Raw genomic sequence first — 10,937 nt, 5'->3', positions numbered from 1 at the left:
GCTTTCTTCTGGTCTGGGTAACGAAAAGAAGCCGCTGCAACCGAACAGGCTCTTGGGTGTAGTCCTCACTGTATCCCTCCGCCCGGGTCGTCGTTTGCCTTGCTGGCACTGTATACATATACTCCTCCGCGGAGGAATACAATATTGTTGATCCCTATAGCAATCAAAGACAGACTATTTTTTCCAGACTTGCACCAATGCTTGTCTTCGACTCATTTATTGAATGTTCCTAAGCATTGTCAATTTTGTTCAACACAAACCTGACAGAATAGCTCTATATGAGCAATGTTACTGATTTACACTCATCCTGCATCCTGATATTTAATTTTTTAAAAGCAACAGGTGGAAGATGTTCCATTCGTGTGTGTAAAATAGTTATGAAGACATTGCTTTGACCTCGTGATGATCACTGACAACATATTATGCACAGGTTTTTTGTGACATATTATCATTAAATTATCATACATTATCATCATTATTTAATTGTCATTATCTTACAAAGCAGCTTCATTTATTTACTGATTTATGATTCACATGTCTTTACATAATAACATTAATTCTGTTGGACAATTAGATAAGATTTACCATCTAAATTGAAGCTGGTAGCCTTTGCTTGCCAATTGTGTTTGATGCTTGCGCTTCCTTTATGACAGCCTTTTCCAGCTGGAAACTAGTTTGTAAAGTTGATTTTACTCCCCGCACACCAAAGTACAAAGAGGAAGTTAGTTTGTATGCAACAATTTATTGTGTTTGTCTGATTAAAAATTGTACTAAATCTAATTTCTCAAAATCAGTTGGACCAATGTCAAACTCAGGTTGTGCTGGGTGCTCTGCGCATGTACCACAGAAGCCACCCTGGCTAAAACTAAGAATCAGACAAAAGCAAGGAAAACATAGAGGATACTGAATTTATGCTCTGTCGTCTTTAAAAATAAACATTTTAAAGTGCATGGGTGATATGATTTGAGATGACGCTCAACATGCTGACATCTAGCCACAAACCAAACCAGAAACCACCTAATACTGCATTAACAAGCTCACCACCTATCATAGTGGAAGAAGACACACATCAGTCAAAGACCCTGAATGTCATAGTCATGCTACAACCAATGTGCATAGAAACAAACTAAATGTTTAAGTTTAATGGACACGGGAGCTGCTTGTCTATACTGCTGCCTCATTTCCTTTGTAAATCTAGACAAATAATTTCACCATAACACCAAAGTCACAAAATCACAGATTTATTGAATGGAATTTGGTGCACAGAATGAGTGTTTTACAAAGCAACATGCTTTTAGTTTTCAGTTGAGTTCTTAAGATATCGCTGAGTTAAGCTGATGTATAATTTATTATGTGAGCCTTTTGCTGAGTGGCTAAAATCGTTTTTTTTTTCTGTTATCCCTCCTGGTAGCCAGGGAGATTAAGCCTCTATGTCTCAGCCTGGTTCTCAGCCTTGGGGACACGTATCTTATGCAACCACAATTAAAAACAAACAAACAAATAAAACCAGGAACTGTCCCTTTAAAAAATAACTTGTATGAGGCTGCCATCATCAACGTTGTGCTGTGTTTCCATGTATGTGTGAGTACATTTACATTTAGGCATAGGTTATGTCAACATAGAGTTAGCGTCATTTAATTTCCCAAATGTACGCTCAACTGGTGAGTGTGTTTATGATTTGTATGGTGATGCACTCTTTTACTGGAAAATGTTCCTGGACATATACTATGTGAATATTTAAAAGGGAAAACGTGACCTCCTCCATGTTCCATTAATTAAAGTCAATCACAATCAGTGCGTAAATGATGTCCAAGAGCGTAGTGTTTGTGGGTGTGATAAAAAGTGTTACATTTTGTCCATTGTTTATTTATGCTTTATTGACATTGACAGTTACCACCCTGACACACAAAACTGGACGTAAATAAAATTAATAATTAAAACTTTATTCAATGACAAAAAACAGTAATTTGCCCTATACTGTAGGACCCAGTGAATATCTATCTGTTGGTGGAATGAAACTCATGACCTCCCTTTTATCATAACACACGAGTTCTGTCTGTATCCATGTTTGTGTTTGCTTCATGGAAACCATTACACAGGAAACCACATGACCGTTTACGATGTCTTCACCTCTGATCCAAATTATTGGACTATAAAGACAGATTATATGATATGTTGTTGTTGTTGTTTTTTACTAAAAGGTAACACTGTTATATATATATATATATATATTTATTACTTTTGCTAAGGTTTTTATGTTTTTGGCCTCATTTGTGTGAGCGGCACATCTCAAAATGTGGAAAAAAGGGTGGATTTGGCTGCAGTTTTCTGGGGATGTAGTTTTTAACCCAAGGAGGAAATGATTAGACTGTGGTGGTGATCCGAATATATATTTAAAACAATATTTCAAGCTCTCAACGGCAGATTAGACGAGTTCCTCAGCTCCTTTAACTTCCGTGTCTCTCTATATTCACTTTTACTCTCAAAACGTGTCTTTTTGACATTTTTGACACATGTACAGCTTCTGTCATCCGAGTCTTGAGGCCCTGCATGTGACATCAGCTTTATCTTTATTCAGAAGTCTCCAGTGAATTCTCTCTCTCTCTATGTGTGTGTGTGTCTATCTCTGGTCAAAGTTACTCATTGACCAGGCTAAAGGAACTAAACAGGATCACTTGTCCATCAGCCAGCCCCGCCCATATCCTACTCCCTCATTGGACACGTCGGTTTCCATGGTCACCTCTGTTTTGCACTTGCTCTGTCAAAATAGTAGCACACACAGCCTCTCAGCCTGCCCATGAGTCATGGCGATAGAGTAAAGAACAACCTTCTTACTTTACAAAAAGTCTTGTTTTCGATCAAGGGCACCAACAAAAGGATTTTGTCACAGACACAACTGGATGACCCAGATGTGCATGATGGCATATTTCTGACAGAAATAACTCCCAGGTCTATGAGTTGGAGTAAACAGGTAAAAGTGAACTCGAAGTATTCACCAAGGTGAAAAGGTCAGTGAAGTGCACACTCTGACCTAATCATGAGTGTTCCACCCTGTTAGATCAGCAGACAGATGGGTGCACCATGCACCTGCAACTGATTTACTGCTTGAGGTGTTGCCCTGTTTCATTTTAAGCATGTTGTCCCTCTGTTCCATCATCCTTGCCTCGACACACAGACATTTCCAATGAAGAAATAAGCCCTCTGCTCTGCAAGGAAGTAAAAGGCAATATCAGTACCTTTGCAATGAGGCCTCTGACAACCAGTGTTGTTAATCTTTATGGCCTGTGACTCAATAAAACAAGACCTGCATACTTGTGAGCCCATGTCACAGATGCACACGCAGGGTGGTTAACAGTTTAACAAATACTTTACGCTTTTGAGGCCGTTTGATTTGGAAAAAAAAAGTATGCCCGGGGGACAATGACGACACGGGACTGCAAACGCTCATTCATTCTTACTGAATCTGCCGTTTTAATATTCAAAAACAGGTCACAAGTATCTCAGAAAAGGGCTGAATGATTTCTTGAAACAACTGGGTATTCCAGCAGATGTTTGTTGTTCTGTGCTTTATATACATACAAACATATATATAGATATATATATAGCTCTCTCTCTGTATAGAGATATATATATATCTCTATACAGAGAGAGAGAAGTGTTGCCTTGCAGCGACCTGGGTTCACCACTTGGTCAGAACAAGGGTTTTTCTGTGTGGTGTTTGCATGTTCTTCCCATGTGTGCATGGGTTTTCTCTGGGTTTTCCACTCCAAAACTCATACAGAGAGTAATTGGACACCCTATGTTGACTGTAGGTGTGAATGTGAGCGTGAATGGCTGTTTGTATGTTGGCACTGCGTTGGAGTGGCGATCTGTCCAGGTTTTACCCCGCCTTTCGCCCTATGTCAGCTGTAATTGGCACCAGCGCTCATGACTAATAATAATAAATATGGGGTTATATTAAAGAGTATGTATTGTCGTAAAGGTGTGCTGCAATAATGTGTGTTTATACAAGTCAACATTTGAGAGCTATATGTCTGTCTTATACTATACTATACTACTATATAATGTTATACTTTTAGGAAAATTACTTTTAGGACAAAAGTCAATTATCAGTGCACAGTGTCCCTGTAAATGAAAGCTTGATACTAATAAATAATGACAACAGGAATCGAATCATCTTTCATCCAAAGGTGGTCAGTATTAAAGGCAGCCAGTGGGGGAAGAGGTCAAGCGGTCAGAGCCACAGCTGCCTGACAGCGGCTGAAGTTACCGAGGTTATTAAAGCAGCAGTCTTTAGTTCAGCCATGACTCTGCAGGAGGCTCAGCTTTGCCTGACCACATTTATCACTGTGTCTGAGCAGAGTTATTAATCCCTGACTCGAGTAGTTCTAGCTCTTAATCCTGTGTAGCGGTAGTTGAAAGTAGACGTATTTTAAACTTTAACATGTTGAGACTCTCATGGGTGGATACGGTATCTTTAATGATGTGTATCTCCACATGAATACATTTCTTTAGGCACTTATTGTGGGGGGTTTCAAGCCCAATTCCTGTTTCCTGCATACATTTTTCATTTTAAATCATTTCAGTATGTTGAGTTCACTGTATCTAAAGAGGGCAAGTGATGGTGAAGTAATATAGAGCTGCAACGATTGATAATCAGTTATAATTGAACTATTTTGATAATTGGCTTCATTGTTTTGTAGATAATTAAAACAAGCTCTCTGATTTTTCCGCTCCTTAAATGTGAATATTTTCTTTGCTACATATAACAGAAAATCTTTAAAATTGAATAATTTTGGTTCGTGAACAAAACAAGACATGTGAGAACATCATCATTTCAGTGTTTTGGAAACACGGATCAACATATTGTGAACAAGTAATTGATTAATTGAGAAACAATGGACAGATCATAAAAAAGATTAAAATAAGCCTTAAATTAACATCAGAAACAAATAAAAAGGAAATCTAGCTCTGTGCGTTGGTATAGTTGCAGGGTCAGCAGAGGTCTCAGTGAAAGAAGCTGAGCTTTCACATTTTTTCCACACAAAGTGTGGTGTCTCAAATATTGAGCGGCAGCAGGTATTGAAGATGGAGAACTGGTGTTGCTCTCTTTGTAAAAAAAAGTTTCAGTCACACACAACTGAAATCAATCAATAGTTAGTCACGGCAGTGGGGGAAAGGAAAGATGCACACATCCGAGCAAAATATGAAAAATACCGTGGCAACAAGCTTAAACAGATGACGTGTCACCAACACTTTCCTCAGTTTATTACAGGACACATGTATGCGCGTCTCCTTAGAGAGTGTTAATGAAGGATATTTGCTCAACGAGGTCAGAGCAGAGTCTGAAAATGATCATTTGATAACATATCTCTTGAGCATGCATCGCAACTTGGGATGAAACGTGATAATCAGTTTTGCAATGGCTGCAGTGACCTTTGCCCTTGGAATAAGGTCAGCATGGGAGATCAAAGGTCCATCTGCACAGCCGGCAGAGTCAGTCTGCATGTGTTAGACACAGTGGGACAGGCACAGCATACTGCAGCAGTCCTTTCAGAATCATAACAGTCACCCTTATTTAAAGTATTTATTTAAACTTTTTTTTGTCCCTGCTGTTTCTCGATCGTTCATTCGCCAGCGTTTCCTCGCTGCTGATAGCTGAAATCTCTGATAGCGCATTCTCACTTCCTCACTTTGTTTACAGTCCTTTGTATATAAAGTGATATACAAATAAAGTATGATTCACTAATTGATTGATGGTTGCAACAAAAAAGCTTGAGAACCACACACGTGTAAACAGACTCACGCAGGTAGGCAAATACTCACGACTCATAGTTATGACAAACAATCACACAGAAGGTGAGTTTATGTAAAGTTCTGAGGGCAGTGGGTTAGTCTGAATTTGAATAGCAGCAACACGGCGTGAAGGCCTTGTCTACAAATGTACAGATGAAGAAATTCAGTTCCTGCAAAAGTACAAGTGCCATTTTCTGATTTCAATTACGTGAAGGTGAATTCTCTAAAAACTTTTGGAAGCAAAATGTGCATTTTAGTATTTCAGGGAGTTGTTGTTGTTGTTTTTCTGCCCGGCAACAGGCTTCTGTGCATCCTGTCTTACTCACATTGCCAGCATAGTATGAAGACGTACAGAGATTAGATAAAGCCCCACTGTTCACTGATGAATAGCCATGATTCATACAGAGGGATGAAGTGGACATTTTTATGGTTTGATGAGTTTCACTCCAAGTTGCTCTTAACTTTAAAACATTTTTAATCGTCATTGTTCAGCACAAAAAGCATGCCAACCACATGAGTGTATCTCTCTGTAACACACACACAGTATTACACTGGAATGTACGAAGGCATGAATTTGGTCATGTGATACGTCTAAATTCTTCATTCTCTGTCGTCACCTCTGGCTGCTCTGCTCTCAGCACAGAAACGACCTCTCTGTTACTCACACTGTAAACTTTCAATTCTGATGAAGGTTGAATTTCCGTAGGTGGTGCTGTTCACTTTGTCTTTCTGTGCTGACTGCTTGGTTCACATTTTGAAAACATACACCACTTTAGTGGCTAACCCGCTGTGGGACTGTTCCCAGGAAAGACTTACTGTGATGTTTTACAAAAGCAAAAGTCTACCATGCTCCAAGCCGGACAGAATGAATCACCTTTGTACCTATAAATTAATGATGTGTTATTATTGTTGATTTTCCTGATGTAACCCTCTCAGTAGATTTTTATATTATTTTTTATTCCCTGAACTTACTGAGCCTGATAAGTTGAAGATGACTATATTGTTACTTGTATACAGTTCTTACAGTGTTCTCACCTGCTCACCACACCTACACAGTGTCTTGTATAAAGTACCTAAAGGGAAACTTGAGTAAAAGTACAAGTATCTTACAAGAAAATGACTTTGGTAGAAGTCCCTTTAAAAAAATAAAATAAAAAAATCATATTACTTGAGTAAAAGTCTTAAAGTATATGACATTTACTGTACGTAGGTATCAAAAATATTTTTCTGATATAAAATGTACTTAAGTTTTAGAAGTAAAGTATTATAAAGTTATCCCTTACCCTATTATAAAGTATTATACAGTATTAAAAAAGTGAGGATTGAGCCATGGTAGCTCAGTGGTATAGCACAAGTTGTTCTTTCAAATGGAAGGTTGTGGGTTCAATTCCTGGCTCTGCTAGTCTATATGTGTCCTTAAGCAAGACACGTGACATGTTGACTTCAAGACATGTTGCAGCATGTGAACAGGTGAATGGCAAAAACTGTAGTGTAAAGCATCTCATCAAGACTAGAAAAGCTCTATATAAATACAAACCATCTACCAACTCTTCTTCTTATGATTTTATTTGGTAGTAACGAGTAACAAAAGCCTTCATTCAGCTTTTATGACTCTGAAGTCAGCCACTTGTCACAGCAAGACGCTGGCCTGATGCTGCAGTTGTTTTTTGTCATCTTCCACTTTACGACAGAGTCTCATTTAGTACGTGTGGGTAAACAGTTTGGCACCTGGACCTTTGACCACCACACCTACTGATATGGATACGTGTTCACAGCAGGTCACATATGAAATAACCATGTTCACACACACACAAACACACCTGTCAACCACCACCCACATCTGTACACATACACATACACTCAATGGCCTCCATTTACTTAGATAGTGTAAACAAAGTAGTATCCCTAATTTTCAGTCACAATTCAAACCTCACCTCTTGCAGATTAGTTGCACAGAACTGTGATATAGAAGTTCAAACTGTAGAGGGCAGCATTACACCTGTCAGTGTACAGCCTGCTGGAAATCACCAGAAGAAAAAGAAGGGCGTAGGAGCGCTGCAGTAGTTTCACTGCTCTTTAACGACATCTTGTGGCGGTGTCTGGTTACTACAGTTAGATTAATATGGTGGTGTGCGACAACACGGGTCTCTGTCATGGAGCGTAATGTAGATTTTTCCTAAAGCTGTTATTCTAATATACTTTATTGGGACCATGAATTCACTTTGTCTCAGTTGTACTTTGTATGTAAACAACAGGAATATAGTAGTTTTGTTCTGTTCACTAGGGCAGTGCCCGTAGGAAGTTGTTTTATGAAGAAGATTTTTCAGTTATGGTAATGCATGTTAAGGAACGTAAAGGCTATAATAATACAAACACTGTGCAACCTCATTAGCCCTACGCTAATGCTAATCGTAGCCTCGCTAGCTTACCTTTGGAAATGAAGGTAAGCTAGCTGTATATATACACACATAAATATGTATATATATTTATATACGTTACTAACAAATAGTTAAGAATATAACTATTTTAAACACAATTGTCGAAATGAAGTACATGAGCCAGCAAAGAGTCCAAAAAACGTACTTTATGGCATTATGACAGGTCACACAAGAAAAGGTACAGGTGTTTTATCGTATTATCATATCATATTACTAAATACACAAATACAAGGTAAATTATGTTTTCAAAAGTAAAATAATAAAATTGTCTTTTGTAATAGAAAATTTCGCTCAACAGTAAATGTTGCATTTAGCATCAGCTTCAGACAGCTGGTATGACAGCGGTTCCCTTGTTTAGCAGTAATCACATAAACAATTAATTCTCCTAAATCAATTTTCTTTCTTTTGAATCCTGTTCCTCCAATTGGCAAAAAAACAGTCTGACATAACCCTGATAAATCTATTTTTCTTCCAAACCTAATCAGAAAAAGCACAAGATATTATGCAACAATTTCCCCCAAGCTGATTGGTACTCCTAATGGGAAAAAAAACATTTTAACTTTGTTTTGTAAAATAAAGTTTGCAGTAGATGTGAGGTACGCACAACAACACTTTCAGTTTACTTACATCTGGTTTATATCAGTTTCAATTATTTTTCAAAGGGCAAAACTCCAGCAATTAAACATTTATCTTCCGTCATGTGCAGATGTGAAGCAAACATAACACATGGGTCAGTCCAATGACATTTTCAAGAGTAAAAGTGTAGAATCCACAACATTTAGTGCAACATTAAATGCTGGCACTTGGTAATACATCAGCATCAGACGGCTGTTATGACACTGGCTACTTTGTTTGTTTACCTTGTTTTTCTGGACCGATCATGCACCTCCAATTGGCAACAAAACATTAAAGCCAAACATGACATAACTCTGATAAGTCTTTTATTTTTCCCCAAACTGAATTGGCAAGTAGCTCCACAGCTGTAAATGACATTATTACACAACAGACTGTGGTGCACTTAATGAAAAACATACTGTCTTTGATAAAAATAAATGTTACAGCCTTTCTTCCTGTGCTCACTGACCACATGGGCCTACCCGTTCATGCCCAGTGTCGGCTGATCATGTTTGACGCCCCCTCCCCTTCCCCTGATGGCCCTATTGGCCCCATAATCCCCTTCAAGCCTGGCAATTAAGGACATAATTTGGTCAGGATCAGGAATACAATGAGAAGATTAAAAGACGGAAGCATTATCTGCTATAAACACAAAAGGATATTATGTACAGAGAGGTCAAGGGTCAACTGGAGGTGGAAATGAATATGAGAGGATGTGTTTCTTACATTTAATTGTATTTTGCAGATTTTGCGCTGTATATTTCATTATAAGCACTGAGGTTATCATACAGACTCATTGAATGGCCACAGGCTAAATAGAAACTAGGATTTCCCCTTTAAAATATATAGTCCATCCATCCATTTTCTACTGCTTTATCCTCCACAGGAGGGTCACTGGGAATGCTGTGCCTATCTCAACTGACATAGGGCGATAGGCGGAGTCACACCCTGGACAGTTTGCCAGTCCATTGTAGGGCCACAGACAAACAACCATTCAACCATTCATTCTTACACCTATGGTCAATTTAGAGCAGGGGTCTCAAACTCAAATGACCTGGGGGCCAATGCTCACCTATTGTGGTCAAGAGGGGGCCAGCCTAGAGAACAATAAGTGGGAAATAAAACAACTGTTCACAATATTGCACACCACTGTATACTTAATAATACTATTTATGATGCAAAATTAATGTATTAATATCAAAAACAGACATTTATTTTAAATTACATAAATAATAGTGTGGATAACCGTAATTAAAATTTGTGCCAGTTATAATAAACATTGCTCACAAACATATATTATATCCTATCACCTCGCTGGCAGCTGTGTCTCAGTTACACACTGTGTTTAAAAGACGGTGAGGTTGTGGGCCATGTTTTCATTATAACATGATAAGTGGGGGGCCGCATGTAATTGATTGGGGGGCCGCATGTGGCCCCCAGGCCGCCAGTTTGAGACCCCTGATTTAGAGCGTCCAATTTAGCTAATCCCCATATGCATGCTTTTGGACTGTGGGAGGAAGCTGGAGAACCCAGAGAAACGGCACATGACACACAGCGAGAACAAACAAACTCCATGCAGAAAGGCTCAAACAGGGCTCGAACACAGCTCTTCTTGCTGCAAAGATAAGAGTGCTAACCACTACACCAACCGTGTGGCCCAGCAGAAATGTAATCTTTTCAAAATATTTTTATACATGTATGCTGAAACTTGCTAAACTGTAGCAGAACAGTAGGCCTATACTTACCCTGAATGCACATCTAACTCTGAAATCTGACTTCCCTGAGGCAAAACATGATTCACCGTAGATGTGATGATACATATCGAGTAGGCACTTTTTTCTTTTTACGAGTGGATGATTAGGGCGGAATTAAATCAGGCTGAACATGTACCACTTTGCCTTCCCTCTTATTTTCACAAATTCAGTGGAAAGTAATTATACCAATTCAAGGAGCAGAAAGTTGCACAAACAAGGATGAATGGGTGGTCACTTGTTTGTGAACGCGTGTGCATCGTTTAACAAGGATATTGAAATTATTTCTTTCAGTTAGAGGAAGTTATAGACACATAATATAGTCTTAACTTTCTGG

Source organism: Microchirus variegatus, assembly GCF_963457635.1.
Source record: "Microchirus variegatus genome assembly, chromosome: 4".
Taxonomy (NCBI): domain Eukaryota; kingdom Metazoa; phylum Chordata; class Actinopteri; order Pleuronectiformes; family Soleidae; genus Microchirus; species Microchirus variegatus.
Note: the sequence above shows the minus strand (reverse complement) of the source record.